The sequence below is a fragment of the Cyprinus carpio genome, chromosome B17, assembly GCF_018340385.1.
Source record: "Cyprinus carpio isolate SPL01 chromosome B17, ASM1834038v1, whole genome shotgun sequence".
NCBI classification, from domain to species: Eukaryota; Metazoa; Chordata; class Actinopteri; order Cypriniformes; family Cyprinidae; genus Cyprinus; species Cyprinus carpio.
Genome location: NC_056613.1, coordinates 2,611,105 through 2,628,208, shown reverse-complemented (window position 1 = coordinate 2,628,208; position 17,104 = coordinate 2,611,105). Strand labels below are relative to the sequence as shown.

Sequence of the window (17,104 nt, the reverse complement as noted above, 5' to 3'; positions counted from 1 at the left end):
TGATTCAGACTTTTTCACTAAATAAATCAATATTACAGTATGTACAGAGGACTCATATTTTAGCTGAAGCTAAGTTTAAAATTAAAAATGTCTTAATGTGTTTGTTTCCCACGAACACACAACTTCTCACTTTGCAATTGTTAATTGATGTACTGGAGTTGTGTGTATTACTGACGGCACCCATTCACTGCAGAGGATCCTTTGGTGAGCAAAGTGATATAATGCAAAATTTCTCCAAATATGTTCTGATGAAGAAAACAAACTCATCTAATTATTGGATGGCCTGAGTACATGGTGAACTATTCCTTGAGCCTCCTTTTTTTTTTTTTTTCTTTTTTCTTAAAAGATCACATGAACTTGATGAAATGGTGTGGACCCACAATAACACAAATTAGCCGTACGCTTTGTGCTTTTAAAACATCCTTTGCAGAGGAACTAGAACCATAAAACTTCTTTAAAAATAAATAAAAGCAAATGCATAATAAACATGTAAACATTACACACTTTCAGTACAGTCTCTCCAGGCAATGTCCGTACCTAACACACATCTCACTCCTCCTCCGCCTCTCTCTCTGGATCCTGAAGCTGGTGGATCGTAATATGGGAACTATTAGGCAGATGGCTGAAAGATAATGCAAAGAAACATCAATGTCTATATCCAAAAACATTAACTCTATAATTCAGTGCTGTGTGAGGATACAGTGTTATGCATCTCTTAACACCTTAACAAAGAAGGCCCTGGACAAAAATCAACACTTCAAAAAAATGTTCTCTTTTACTAAGTTTACAATTATGCATTTGATTAACTAATGTCTGCAAACTAAGCACTAGTTTAGCAAGTCATTAAGAACCTGCTTTGGGGTGTGTGGTCTACAAACCATTTGCATTTCCTTCCTGAATAAATGTGATTACGAGGACAGGAGAAGCTGATCATAAATGAAATCTAGGTAACATCTGGTATCTCACAAAAAACTTTCAAGAGGTTGGTCATATTTCAACACAAAATTATATGTATACATAATGATAACTTTTGTTTTACTGAATTTATGCACATTTGCATTAAAAAAAAAAATGGAAAAGTGTCCAGATTACAGTAATAAAAATTTGAGAAAAAAAATGTCTTTAATTATCACAATGCAAACACGGTAATGGTCCTAAAACGGGCATCATACATTAAAGTCTTTTTGTATGATGATATTTCTAGTGAAGGTCTCATTTTTAAACGCCTATGATTTGCACTTGTCTTAAACTGTCTTTAATATATTTTAATTCCTTTAATTTATTATTTTTTTTTTAAAACTGTCAGAAAACAAAAATTAGAAAGCTGCGGGTGAAGATGACTTTCATTTACAAAAAATTTTAACTTTATTATTTTTGTTTGTGTTTCCCATAATAAAAACAACAACAACTATGCCATAATTTAAAATATGATTATTTCAAACTAAGTGTACTTCAAATCAACATTCAAATTGACATATTACTTGAGACTTACTGATATGAAATTATAATTACACTTTATTTTGAGTATTTTTTATTTTTTGCACAATGCACATTTCTTAATATTTTACCTAAAATGTGTAATATCACACCATTGATGATTGTATGATCTCTGTATAATATAAGTCTTTAAATGCAAGACGTTTAAAGTATACTTGCAATAGTTCCACTTTAGCACAATCAAATATTCTTAAGTGTATCTTTAGTTGAACCTCAGCACTACTTCTGCACAATTAAAGTGCATTAAGTCCAAAATTAGTTGTTCACATTTAGAATACTTTAAGTCTACCAAATGTAAAAATGCAGGCTATGTAATACACATTTTACTTTTATTATATCAATTAGACATGTTTCAGTGAGTTTTTCACCATAAAACGTGTAAAACTTGTATTTTTCTACCTGGTGGGCTGAGGGGTGATGAAGATGAACTGTCGCTGATGTTGACGTTCTGAAAGTGCCACAAGCATGTTCATTGAAATGCTGCGATTATGCATGTCCTTAAAAAAGACAAAAGAGCTTATTAAACACATGAAGTACTTTATATGTAAAATACTAATGTTTGGCATGTCAAATGTCCTCAATAAAATCATCACATAGGCAAAAGTACATACCATATAGACATCAAACTCATCCAGGCACCGGAAAGGCGACTCGGTAATCTCCCAGAGTGCCAGAATGAAGCAGACGGTGGAGAAGGAGCGCTCGCCTCCTGAGAGGGATCGCATGTCATTGACGTTGTTATTTTCCTGACCCGGGGGGTTTCACCTGAGCCGAAACAAGTAACATACATCACAAAAAAACCCAGGATGTTGTGTACTCACTTAACGCTAGGTATACATCAGAATCCGGAAAATATATTCACAATTTCCACAACGATGTTAAGCAGCACAACTGTTTTCAGCACTGATAATGATAAATGTTTCTTCAGCAGCAAATCAGCATATTAGAATGATTTCTGAAGGATCCTGTGACACTGAAAACTAGAGTAATGGTAATGAAACTTCAGCTTTGCATCACAGGGACAAATAACATCAAACATTTGAGCAAACCTGAAGTCAAAAATACAACTTACTGCCAAACGTAACTTACAGAAATGGACAGAGTTTCATTGATGTGATCAACACATCATAGAGCCACAGTGACAGCAGTTCAGCTGCATCATGAAGTTGTTGAAGTACAGCTTGCATCTCACAGAAAGTGACCTGAAAAAACCAGTGTTTTAAACAGACTGTTCAAACTTGAAGAACAGGAGTTGGCAATCTTTTAAATAGAAACAGCCTCCAACTGTGTGTTACACTAAGTTACACGTCCGCATTGATTTGTATCGGGTCCACTGACGGTCAATCATGATTGCTGGTCCAGACGATCAATGAAGACTTCTGCGCTGAGATCCCTCAGCTGAATGGATTTGCTTTTGTAATTACTGTGAGCCTCTGCGTACTCTCTTGGAAATATACATTCGTCAGTAATTTATTTCAGTTCTATGTCAAAAAAATAATAATAAAAATATTACCAGGCTTCATCAATCACAAACAGTAACAGCTCAAAAGTTTGGAAACATTACTAGATTTTAATGTTTTTTGAAAGAAGTTTCTTCTGCTCATCAAGCCTGCATTTATTTGATCAAAAAATACAGAAAAAAAATGTAATATTGGTGATATATTATTACAATTTAAAATCATTGTTTTAAAATTTATTTATACTTTAAATTATCATTTAGGTTCTGTGATGCAAAGGCTGAATTTTTTTAGGATCATTAAGTCACATGATCCTTTTAGAAAGTCATTCTAATATGATGATTCATTATCAAAGTTGGAAAACAGTTCTGCTGCTTAATATTTTTTCAGAACATTGTTGATACTTTTTTTAGGATAGTTTGATGAATAAAAAGTAAAAAAAAAAAAGAAGCTATGTTTTTAAAATATAAATATTTTGTAATAACAATATACACTACTGGTCCAGTAATTTGGGGTCCAGTAATTTTTTTTTTTTCTTTCTTTTTTTTAATAATAAAATCATACTTTTTTATTCAGCAAGGATGTGTTAACATTGATAAAAAAAGTGAAATAGTAAAGAAAATATATTATTAGAATATACTTTATTAGAAATTTTTTTTTTATTTTTGAATAAATGCAGTTCTTTTTAACCTTTTATTCATCAAATATATTAGACAGCAGAACTGTTTCCAAACACTCATTAATAAATCAGGAATATTAGAATGATTTCTAAATGATCATGTGATTAGACTGGAGGTACATGTGACACTGAAGGCTGGAGTAATGATGCTGAAAATTCAGCTTTGCCATCACAGGAATAAATTATTTTTTTAAAAGTATATTCAAATAGAAAACTATTATTTTAAGTTTGTAATAATATTTCACAATATACTGTTTTTTCTGTATTTTTGATCAAATACAATGCAGGCTTGATGAGCAGAAGAGACTTCTTTCAAAAAACATTAAAAATAGTAATGTTTCAAAACTTTTGGACCGTGGACTGTATATATGCTTTTTTAATTCTCCAACATGCTACTTCCAAACTGAGTCAAAATGAGTGACAAAAATGTAATTAAATTAATTAATAAAAAATGTAGTAAAAAAAATTAGAAAATATCACATGAAATAAGCTATCAGTCAAAACTATCTCCCTAAAAATAAAACATAAAATACAAAAATACAATAACTGAGTCTAAACTATTTCTTAAAAATAAAATAGAATACAAACAGCTGTGCATACCTGATAACTTGTTCCTTGTCTCCATGGCTGCTCTCTTCTGTACTGATTTTTTGTCGCAGGCGTGTGATTTCGGCATCAATGCTTCTGGCACTCTGATCTACCTGCTGTCGCACAGGACAGATCTCTTTGGCTTTGGCTTCACAATCCTACAAAGCAAGCCATTTACAAAACAAATGAGCAAGTCCAATATTTCACTATACTGCTCTTTGGATGAAAACAGTATGCACATTTTCTTATGATAAGGAATTTTATATATTACATTATATGATATGAAAAAGCTTGATTACCTGTGTTTCTTCCTCTCTGAGTGACAGATCATCTTTCATGGCCGATGAACAGTATAGCCTGATGATCCTCAAGTTTCTTCTCCAAGATCTTCAAGGTTTGATCAAGTTTACTGCACTCAGCCTCTGCCTTAACTTGCTCCTCCTATTCAAGACAGATCCATCTTCAATAAACACTGTGTGTGTGTGTGTGTTTTGAATGTTTTTCATTAAAGAAGTATTTTCTGCTCACCATGCCTGTATTAATTTGATCCAAAGTACAACAAAAACAGTACAATTTGAAATATTTTTACTATTTAAAATAAACTGTTTTCTATTTGAATATATTTAAAAATGTAATTTATTCCTGTGATTTCAAAGCGTGAATTTTAGCATCAATTTCTCCAGTCACATGATCCTTCAGAAATCATTCTTATACTCTTTGCTGGTTTAAAAAAAAACACAACAAAAACATTATTATTATCATCATGTTGAAAACCACTGAGTAGATGTTTTTTTTTTTAGGTTTCTTTGATAAATAGACAGTTCAGAAGAACAGCATTTATCTGAAACACGAAATATTTTGTAACAATATAAATGTCTATATCATCACTTTATTTTTAATTTATACAATTTATCATCATTAATTTTTTATTTATAAAATTGTATACTTATACTTTATACTTTTATTTATAAAGTATAAATTTATATATATATATATATATATATATATATATAATATATATATATACACACCACACTGACTTTTGAATGGCTAGTGTATAATGTCCAATAAAAGCTTTTTTATTTCAGATAAATGCTGATCTTTGGATCATTTTATTCATCAAAGAATCCTGAACAGAAATTGTACTCAACAGTTTTAAATATTGATGATAATAATAATAATTCAGCATAAAATAAATGTTTCTTGAGCAGCAAATCAGCATAATAGAATGATTTCTGAAGGATCATGTGACACTGAAGACTGGAGTAATGATGCTGAAAAATCAGCTTTGATCAAAGAAAAATAAATTACCTTTTAAAATATATTCAAATAGAAAAGCAGTTATTCTATAAATAGTACAAAAATATTTCACAATATTACTGTTTTTGGATCAAATAAATGCAGGCTTGGTGAACAAAAGAGAATTCTTTAAAAAACATTAAAAATATTAATGTTTAAAAACTTTTGACGGTAGAGTGTGTGTGTGTGTGTGTATATATATATATATAGTATGAAAATGACAATTCTAAAATTTCCAGGTTTTTCCATGATTGTGGAAATCTTGTAGTAGTTGATAACCACTGACAGTTTTCTTCAGAAAACTAAAAATTTAAATATTTAGATCTCAAATGTAAAATATTTAAACTAAGCGTTGGGCATTGTATACTGATCGTCCAGCGCTGTCTCTCACCTTCAGTTGGTTCTGTCTCATCTGAGAGTTGCCTCCATTTTATTTCTCACATCATTATATTTTGATAATATTCTTAAGCACTGTCTCATGTTTCTTTAACTCTCATCCTGAGCCTCTTTCACGTTTCTTTCCTCTCCGATTCGATCTTCTGTTCATTTTCTTGTGCTTCTTCTTCCTGTACATTTGACAATCGCCTATTATTCCATGTCACAAAACAATAAACATCAACGGTTTGCCCGGTTAAATTCATCGCGAGAACTCACCAGGGAGCTGATGTCTTCATCCTGCGCTTCTTCAATGTTCTTAAGTTTCGGTTATGGAAGCTTTAACCTTGTTTATACTTTCCTAAAAAAGAACAATTAAAGCCAGCATCAACTACTGTATTCAGATACGTTTGGACATGAATATAGACTTGTGCTGGTGGTGTAGCCCTGTGCTGTTCAAAGAACCTGATTCTTTTTGCAGGCCATGAAGCATGAACACTACGCCAGCTTCTCCTCCATGTACTGAATGTCTTCCCTCACAGAGCCCAAGTGAAGCTGGAACCGTGAAAACGCTGAGCCTGATTGTTTTCTCCAGCTCTGACTCCACCAGACTGTTAATCAGTAGAGTTAAACACATATATTCAAGCATAATAAGATCATGGCCTTAAAGAATTGGGCTCCACAACGGGTTTGAATGAATTATCATCACTGTGCCCATGAGTAAAATCCTTAAAGGGATACTCCATCCCAAAAATGAAAATTATGGTCATTAATCACTTACCCACATGTCGTTCCAAACACCATAAAAGCTCTGTTCGTCTTCGGGGCACACAATTTAAGATATTTAAAAGGAAAACACAGGGAGGCTTGTGACTGTCCCCATAGATTGTCAAATAAAATAACCGTGTCAAGGTCCCTAAAAGGTATGAAAAGTTGTCGTCAGAATACTCCATCTGCCATCAGACGTGTGATCTGGGGTACATGAAGCGACGGGAACCACTTTTTGTAAGCGAAGAAAACAAAAAATAAATGACTTTATTCAATAATTCCTTTTTGTCAACGGGTCTCCTCTGTGTCTCTCCATATCACTGTATGCTGTGTATGCTTTTCTGTTATCATCCACGCCACAAGGAAATAAAACAGCGCATGACACAGAAGAGCATACGGTGATATGAAGAGACACAGGGGAGACCGTTGACAAAGGAACGATTATGTGAATAAAGTCATTTTTTTTTTCTTCGCTTACAAAAAGTGTTCCCGAACGCTTCATATAACCCAGATTGCACGGTCTGATGGCAGATGGAGTATTCTGACGACAACTTTCATACCTTTTTATGGACCTTGACACTGTGCTATTTATTATCAGTCTATGGGGACAGTCACACAGGCCTCCTGGTTTTCATCCAAAATATCTTAAATTGCGTTCCGAGACGAACGGAGCTTTTACGGGTTTTGGAACGACATGTGGGTAAGTGATTAATCCCTTTAACTTTAACTTGCTCCAGGTACAAACAGAGACAAATTGCTTGATGAAAGAGTATTATTGAGTTATTTGTGAAGATTTACACTTGCCGTATTTCTGCCTCAGGGTCTCCACCCAAGATTTACTGGGCCAGTTACTTCATGTTTCAGTTGTATAATAGCGTTGGTGTAGACCCTGATCACCATCTGCAGTGAAAGGCCTCACGACAGTTCTTTGGGGTCTCGACCCCTGCATGACCTTCCTCGCACGAGCGCTTCTGCCTGTTTTTAAAACAAAAACATATAAAAAACGAATACAATTTCAAATTTGAAAAATATCTAAAAAGTATAAATATTACTGTAAAATATTATTAGCAGTATACAAATAAACGTTTTCTCTTTTTAATATATAATTTACGCATAAACTATAATTTAATTCCTGTGAGTTTTCACATCATTACTGCAGTCTTCAGCCGTCACAGCCTTCAGATTCCATTCAGAAATCCTGCTCATCTGCGGATTTATTAGTTCATATGTGAAAAAGGACCTTGATCCCCTTGTTTCCGTCTTTACTATCCCTTTTTTTAATCAATTTAACATATCCTTGCACGAATAAAAGATTAATAAGTTTTAATAAAATTTGAAGAAGAAATACATTTGAAAAAAAGAAACAACGGACTGACCCCAACACTTTTTAACCGGTAAGCGTTTTATGATCTCACAAAAGTTTTCTATTTCGAACACAAATGCTGTTCCTTTTCACTTTTTAAACCATTCAAAGAATCAGTTGAAAAAGTATCAGCAGTTCTAAAAACACATATTAAGCTGTCAAAAACTGTTTCCGACATTGATAATAACTCATTAGAATGATTTCTGAAGGATCATGTGACCACTGAAGAAATGGCTGAGAAAATTCCCAGCTGTGCATCACAGGAATAAATTATATTTGAAAGTATATTAAAATTATTGCTGGTCCATTTATATTTTCTTTGTAACAATATTTCCAAAATATTACTGGTTGTACTGTATTTTTGATCAAAGAATTGCAGTCTTGGTAAGCAGAAGAAACTTCTTTAAAAAACAGATTTACTATCAGCACAAAAAATCATTTGGTGTTAAAAACTACTGTCAGGATTTACTAAAGCCACGTAGCGGGAAATTAGCTGTTATAGTAAATCTGGCCCTAAAAATCCCAAACTTTAGAACATATAAACTATAACGATAAAACTGACATATTTACACAGTTCTTAATCAGCTGAATGCAAATGAGGTCTTTTATTTAGATGTTTGCACCCCACTCGCTGTGTTATACATTATTATAAATGCTTTTACTTATTACTATTACTTAACAACTTACTTTGATAATCAGAATGCTCTCAATGCCCCTCATGTCATGAGACAAGGTTTTGTTTGTTACAACTGGGTGTTCTCGATATTGGGGGGGGGGGGGGAGGCAGTCCACACAGACGGGACACTCAGGAAAGATGGACTCCACTGTGACAAGAACAACATAGAAACGCTCATGTTTACTGTACCTCCATTAAGATCTCTGCCTCCGTGTTCTGGAACCCAATATTTCTTACCGGCCTTGCAGTTATAGACTCCTTTCTGTGAATGGACACAACCCGATTATCTGAGGCCTGTGGCCTCTTGGGAAGTCATGAGGACATCAGTCCTTGCAGGACTTTTTTTCATCCCTGTAATTAGCACAGCAAAAGCTTTTAATTAAACCTCTAAGCAAGAACTCTCCACATCAGGGGGGGGGGGGGGGGGGGGCGGCGAAACTGGGATCCTGGAGGCTGGATGCGGCACCTGGTGAGAGTAAAAAAGGAGGAGGAGTATTCGTTGCAGGAAACGGAGTGAGTTACTCTGAAAGGGAACGGGAGAGGGGGGGCCTCTCACCTAGTGGGCCCACAGGTCTTGCTGATATCCGTGGCCAAGAGAAGGCATTGTTGATGGACTCCAACAATTCTGGCATGTGATCGCCAAAGCGTCTCAGTCTGTTGGATCTGCTGGCCATTAGCTGCTTTTTTCTCTTCAGTCTGGACTCCAGAGAGATAGACCTGGATGTTCTTTTTCCTACATCCTTCATAAAAAAAACTCAAGAGCTATGAAATTTATCGAATCAAGGGAATCGTATTTCAAGATGGTTCTATCAATTTAAAGTGAGTCATATCCGCACATTTTGCACAAACATCTTTATCATTTTACTCTTATCATTAACAAATTGGTTTTGCAAACGAAGTTTCCATAAATGCAGAAATCAATTCTTACAAGAGAAAAAGAAAAAAAGAAATCATGACCAAAAGATTTGTGCTGTCAAACAAATCAGAAGTAGCATCCAGAAATAAATGTTTTTTTTAAATACGACACTATTTATTAAATTCCTTAAATAAATACAAAGAAACACATGCAATGTATATAATTTAAGAAAAATGTTTGATTTTATAGATTATAATAAAATAAAATATAAATAAGTAATTGTAATATATAAAGAAATTCGCATATACATGTAAAATATTTTCCCAATATATACTGTGTGTGTGTGTGTGTGTATTCAGCGGTAATATGTAAATAATAAACAGTACACATATATTATATGAAAACCAGAAACTTTTTATTTTTGGATCCCCGTTATCAATCGATTAATAGTTTTGTAAGCAATATATTTTTCAATTTTATATCAATTTCAGAGACAAAGCCGGTGCTGCACAACATATTAAAGCAATCGTGTTTATAGCAAAGCATGTTTTGCATATGCTATGTGTGTCCTGCCAAAAGAAATATCGGTTGCCCGGAAACTTTGCCTCAGTTTATCATATTCCTCTCTTCCTTTAAGCCGAGCTTGCTGTTTATCCTTGATCTCTTGATTCAGAGCACTGGACTATTTAATAAAGCATGTCCAAGCTTCAACCCCAGAAGGGGAGCCAGATAATTTTTTTTGATGCGCAATGCTTGCTCCAGTCTCTCATGCGCTAGCCTGCACCACTTTCACTAAAACCTTGGCAGTGATAAGCGTCCGTCAGAGTCATCGAGATTCGCCGGAATAAAGTCAAAACCCACAGCATGATGTTTAACAATTTATCAACATAGAACAGCCTAAAATTAGAGGTGTTCCCTCAACCACAAAAGGACTCACCCATGACTTATTTTTTGTGAGATTACCATCTCCTGAAAGAGAGGCTTTGCTCCTTTTCTAATTGTTTCAATTTATTCTCAAGCAGTGAGTAAACCACCTGAAAAACTGGCACTCTAAAAATCTAAAACAAACTCTTTAGAAATCAAGAAGAACCCTGTTTATAAAATCTGCTAACTTAAAGCAGTAGTTCACCCAGAAATTAAAACCATGTAATCATTTACTCTCCATATGATTTTCTTCCTTCCATGCAACACAAAATTAGATGGTTCACACTGCTCTTTTCCATTCAAAGATAGCAAATGACTGGAGCTGACAAACAATCTACACAAAATTTGTAAGTTACTGTATATTTTAAGTCTTCTGTCATTATTTAGGTTATCATTCCCTGAAAAGTTGAATCATCCTTTTATGCAGATTTTTTGTCTTTGAGCTTGACAACCTCTGGTCACTTTATGCCTTCACTGCTTGGGAAAGAGCACAAGCGCTCTTCAAAGTTTGTATTCCACCAGAAGAACGAGTTTTAGGTGACATATTCCTTTAATAATAAAAAATACACTACAAACAGGCAAATGTTGCTCACCCATGTAAAGAGCTGAACAGTAGAGAGATGCATATCTTCATTTTAAAATGAATGCAGCTATTACATAGCTTGAGATATTAAAGTACATGTGTGAGCAAACTCAGTAACAGTAACTACCAGAAAGAGAAATCTCAATTCCTGATCTTTCTGTGCTTTCGTTTTGACTTTAATTTCTTCCTTCATTTTACGGCTCTCCTCTGCCAAACGCTCCTGCTCTTCTCTAAGCATGCAAACCTTCTTCTGAATGTCCTGCAATCTCTTTTCAGCAGCGGGTAACTTTGCTCTTAAAAGCAAAGAATTTGTACTATCAAAAGGTGCCTACTAATGTTACATCTGAACAATACACACTTCACCTAATGATGTTTGACTGCTACTACAGTTGTAAGTTGTTCTGTTAAAAACTTTACACTGCGGCTCAAAAAGTATATAATAATTATGATTTATAGTGTTTTTGAAAGATCAGCATATTAAAACGATTTCTGAAGGATCATATGAAACTGAAGACTGGAGTAATGATGCTGAAAATTCAGCTCTAGCATCAAAGGAATATATTTAATTAAAAAAATATATTCTAAGAGAAAATAGTTATTTTTAAACTTCAATAATATTACCTTTTTTTTTCTGTATTTTTGAGGCAAAAAAATGCTGTTTTTTGCTGAGCATTAGACACTTCTTTCAAAAAAACACAAATATACCATATATCATAATAAAAACATAGTTCTGCCAGATCATCACACAGACCTGACAGAGCTGCAGCTTTTTTCTTCATGTTTACAGTCAGACTCTTCTTTTTCAATTTGTTCCCATCAGTTGTTCAACAAGCCTCTCCTTCTACGCTCACCTACAACCAACAAACAGAGACACTGCTGAACAAAGACTCTAACACAAGCAAGACTTTTCACACTTCTGCAAGAAGCACCTAATATACAGTATCGTACCAAACACCATGCCATTTTCTTTTTTCAGGGTCCTCTAGAGTCTGTCTCATTATTGTCAAGCTTTGGCTTGACAAGCATTCATATCTTTCTTTCTTTTGCAAAAACAACTGCCTGAGATCTTTAAGACACTAAAAGTATAAAGATATGACCAATGTGTGATGTTAGTGTTGACTGCCTGTGTAAAACAGGCATTATGGAGTGGTTAAGTATGAGAAAGCGCCTAATAAAGATGCTTGAATATGAATTCACAAATCACCTCTTCTTGTCTTTCTCCACCTGTTCAAGTAGCGTCAAGGCTTTAGTCTGCTTGATGTGAATGTAGTCTCTCTTCATTTGCTCCAGAAGGAGTTGCTTTCATGAAAACTTTTAGGGAAAAAAAAGTGTTAAAACAGTTAACTTTATACAACACTGCTTCAGTTATTGATGGCATATGTGACCCTGGACCACAAAAACCAGTCTTAAGAGTAAATTTTCATTGAAATTGAGATAGGGCCTCCGTATAGATCATGCTGAAGGTCAGGCGGTGAATAAATCTAAGCTTTCCATTGATGTGGTTATGGTTTGATGTAATAAATTAGGGATCGGACAATATTTTAAATACCTTTCAGGTGTTTGTCTGAGATACAACTATTTAAAAAAATATCTTAAACTGGAATCTGATGGTTTTAAAAAGAATTAAAATACTGAGAAAATTTATAGATCATCTGAAGCTGCATTAAATAAGTTGTCCAAATGAATTCTTAGCTATGCATTTAACTAATAAAAAATTAAAATACTGTTTTGAGTTGTCATTTATTCTTGGCTAGGTAGGAAATTTACAAAACATCTTCCGCGGAACATGATCTTTACTTAATATCCTAATGATTTTGGCATAAAGAAAAATCTATAATTTTGACCCATACAATGTTTTTTGGCTATTGCAAAAATATACCCAAGCCGACTTAAGGTTTTTTACACCATATTCAATTAAACGAAAAAAAAATCACCTTGTACTTGTCTGCTTCACTTTTTGAATGGAGGAATTGCTTGCTCATTTCTTGATTGAGTATTGAAACGGGATTGTCAACCTGTAATATGACATTAATCCCGAATCAGAAATAAATCGATTACATGTTTGTGTGGTTTACTTTATACAACATGAATATTAAAACAACTACATTTTTAACTTAGATTTTAAAATAACTACTTTTCAACAACTAAAAGATTGAACTTAAAAGCATGCAAGTCATATGAGCTGATATCTTTACTTCTACTTTTTATTTTTATTTTTTTCCACTAAAAGTACCTGGATGCGAAATGGTCCAGTATAGCAGTTAACTCTTCCTTCTTTGTGGAAATGACATGACCTACAAATAGAGCGTCTAAATATTTAATACGAAGAAGTCCTGTTTCTGATATTACCTGTGATCTGAGAGGAAGTCATGATATTACCAGTTTTTTATTCTTGATTTTACAAGTCCTGCAAACCATTAAGCTTGTGATCCGATGCTCAATGCAGATACTGTCTCCATAAATGTCACCTTTATAAGGGTGCGTTGCCTCTGTTTTTTAATTTCACTTTAATGTCTGCAAAACTGTAAAAAGCAAAAGGATCAAGAGTGCTTATCTTACATCTTATGAAGAGATACTAGTGCATTTTGTATTCTAAAATATACGAACCTCTCTCTATATTTCACAAAGCCCTTCAGAGATGTTCCTCTGTTGGTTATGGTTGCTTTTCCACCAAGACCCACTATAAGAGCTGTGAGAATGGCACTTTTCCCAGCTTAGATTGGCATAAAAAAAAAATGCATACAGTACATTGAGAAAAAACGAGACTGTCTTTAGTTCGGTGATGAGTAATGACCCACATTAGCCGTAGTTAATGACTTTCATCGTTTTATGTCAGTCCTGAACAGAATGGCGTAACTTCTCAGCTTGTCTTCTGGTATTGAAAACAGGTGACAGGCATACTTTAATCCGCGGAACCGACTTTACTGATGAGACCGCGTTTTTATTGCGATAATCGTCACTGGCCCTAATTAATGACCCACATTGTTCATACTTTCATGTTTTTATCTAGTATTAAAGATCATGCTTACAGTGATTTAAATTTAGTTATATTACCATAATCAAGGTGACAATGCTATAAACCTAAAGAAGTATACCATTAAACTGACATCATATTTTTTTGTTTATTTAATGAATAGTTTTATTTTTTATTAAACTGATGTACCAGAGGTTTGTATCAGGCTTAGATAGGAGGGCCTTTGAAGTCAAAAAATGTTGAAAAACATTTATTTATACACTATCAGTCAGAGATCTGGACACACTGACCCATTATTTGCTGTAAGTATTTTGCAATAGTGTTCTGTTTACTTTTCCTCTCAGTATCCAGCCAAACAACAGCCATTTTTGAGTTGGGGACAATTTGATGCACACTCAATTTTCAAACTGCTTGAATTACTAGTTAAACTATTTATTTATCCATGAAATTTTGGCTGAAAACTGTTTGATAATTTATACAGGAATGGCTTTATAAATTCCCAAACCGACCCTCACTTTTTTCCATGCAATTTGCATGACAAAAGAGTCAGGCACAAAAACAAAAAAAACACTTTATTGTAACTTGTCAAACACTAAAATATAAATATATGAGAATTTAAATAAACTGAGAAATCTAGGAGTTCAGCATTCCTCGATATTGGGACTCATCTCATGAATCACGCAAGGAAAATACACTCTGTCTTTATCTAGTTGAGTTTCACAGTCACCAGATATGTTGAAGGTCGTTTCTGGTTGTTAGTTTTTTGGATCTCAGTGACTAGACTGAAAAGCAGTGTGAAGAACTAATTTTATCATTTTTTAAATAGCTAGTATTTATTTCTAAGTACAAATAGCATTAAATACTATTTATACATGTAGTTATTTGCACCTCAGTGTACAAATAGTTGCTAAAAGTCATGTTATTGCCCCCTAACATGATAATTAATGTATAACACGATAAAAAACAGACGTGAATTATTTTTTAGTATCTGACGAGCTACAAAAGAGGTTTTCTATTTGTATATGAATCTTAAGTGTTTTTTTAGTGTTGATTTTTGGCAAATTGCAGGGGAAGCCAATGTGGGTCCAGTTTTCCAATTTGATCCCAAGACCATTTCTGAACACAACAGGAGGGCTAAAAAGTTTTGTAAACAACTCATAATGTAGAGGCACAATTTATTTTAAATGCTTTCAAGAGTTCCAAAACTGTGTAAATCATGATTTTTTATTAATTCAATCCAATTAAAAAAAAAAAAAAAAAAAAAAAATCTGCTAAGTTCTTACTTCCATTGTTCCCCAACAATGAAGTTTACATTTGGTCCAAATTTGAAAGGTCCGAGGCATGGTGACTCATAAAAGTTCCTCAAAGTGATACTTTCTATCATGCCGATATCTCCCACGCTCTGGAACAACACAAGATGTCATCTGAACCAGAACTGTCACTACAACATTTAATAATGTTATGCATTCAGAAAATCACTAAACTGGACCGAAGTAGAGAGAGTGGAGTGATCTTGCTGGACTTCATCCTCCTCATCAACCTCATCCTGAACATGTGTTTTTGCCCTCTGTCCTAGGAGTCTTAGACGGTTTTGCAACATTGTGGACACAAGACTTCCTCTTATTCATGACAGAAAGATGCCCAGCCTAGAAGAAAGGAGCACAGAAACACATCTGCATGCATCTGGAAGCATTTCTGACGTGCTGTCAAACACAGTTCATCTGTTTAACTTCTGCACAGTTTTATGAAACATGATATTTCAAGCAAGAAAGTTCATATGTGATGTCAGAAGCTACTTTACAATGTCATTGAAATGCATTATTAAGCACAGATGCTGCATCGCAGAGAGGAACAATAATAGATAGCGAACATGCCAACAGACATAACACAGCTGACATAGATGAACGTGTACAGCCAGTTATAAAAAGGGAAGATTTATTAAATGAATCATGTATATATGATTGTACTTACCCATTCCTCTGCATCTGGAAAGTGAATGCGTCTTATAGAGGACTTCCTGGTTGACAGATGGCGCGCAGCTACAACAAACAAACTCCACCCTCCCTAATGTGACTGGCCACCAGTGCTTATTTAGGCTGCATGATGTCCATAAACGTCCTTTGTATTTAGAATATTCTGATCGCGATTTTTTATTTTTTATTTTTTTTGCTAAAATGTCATTTTAGTACTTTACAGTCACAAGTGGATGTCCTACAAACAGTGTAAATAGTTTTTCTGTAATTTTTAAAACTATCCATGACAGTTGAGGGCTGGAAACATTACCACAGTTTTACAGTAGTAACTTTTAGTTAAAAAAAAAAAAAAAAAATTAAAAAAACCACACCTTTTGTATATGTTAATTTGAATAAGTTAATTGTAAACCACATAAAAAATTAATAAAAAAAAAAAAACTTTAAAAACATAAAAAAAAAAAAAAAAAAAAACAAGATCATACCTATTAAACCGTACTGTTTGCCAACGAAGCGGGGCGGCTGATGTTTTGAAAGTTACACACATCACGCGTTCTTCACGTGACCCCGCGCTCTTAACGTGGGCCAGATTGATTGATTCGTTAAAACGGCGGACGGTGGCGGTTGTTTTGAAGTGCGCGTTGTGTTTAGCTGACTTTATAAGCGGCTGTAAAATGCGTCATGTATAAAATCATTTGTGTATATGATGGGGAGAAATTCACCTTGGTAAGTTTTGGTTGAGGCGAATTTATCGTTTGTTAAGAGCAGGAGATCCGAATCCATGAGTTGAAACGGCTTTTTAGGTTCAAACCTAAGGGCTTGATTCATGAGGCCATTGAATAAGCCTGACATCTCTAGCTTTGAATAAGGGTGAAGTAACTAAATTGGTAAATTTAACTCCTAGCTTCTTTTTTAGTATTTTTTTTTAGATGGCGGGTACAGATGTGGCTTAACTCTATTGTATAGTTTATTGCTTTACCTTTTGCGTTGGTGTTGGTTTGATTTTTTTCTATCTCTTTGGTTTGTCAATCTAGACTAGATCCTGTATTTTTGTTCCACTGCTTAATAATGCAATTTTTATCTGGTACGTGTCAT

At 34.1% G+C, this 17,104-nt stretch overlaps 1 pseudogene; it reads right to left on the bottom strand.

Moving 5' to 3' along the window:
- Window positions 1–307: 307 nt before the first annotated feature.
- On the bottom strand, window positions 308–16,861 carry LOC109106824 (annotated as a pseudogene).
- Window positions 16,862–17,104: the final 243 nt, after the last annotated feature.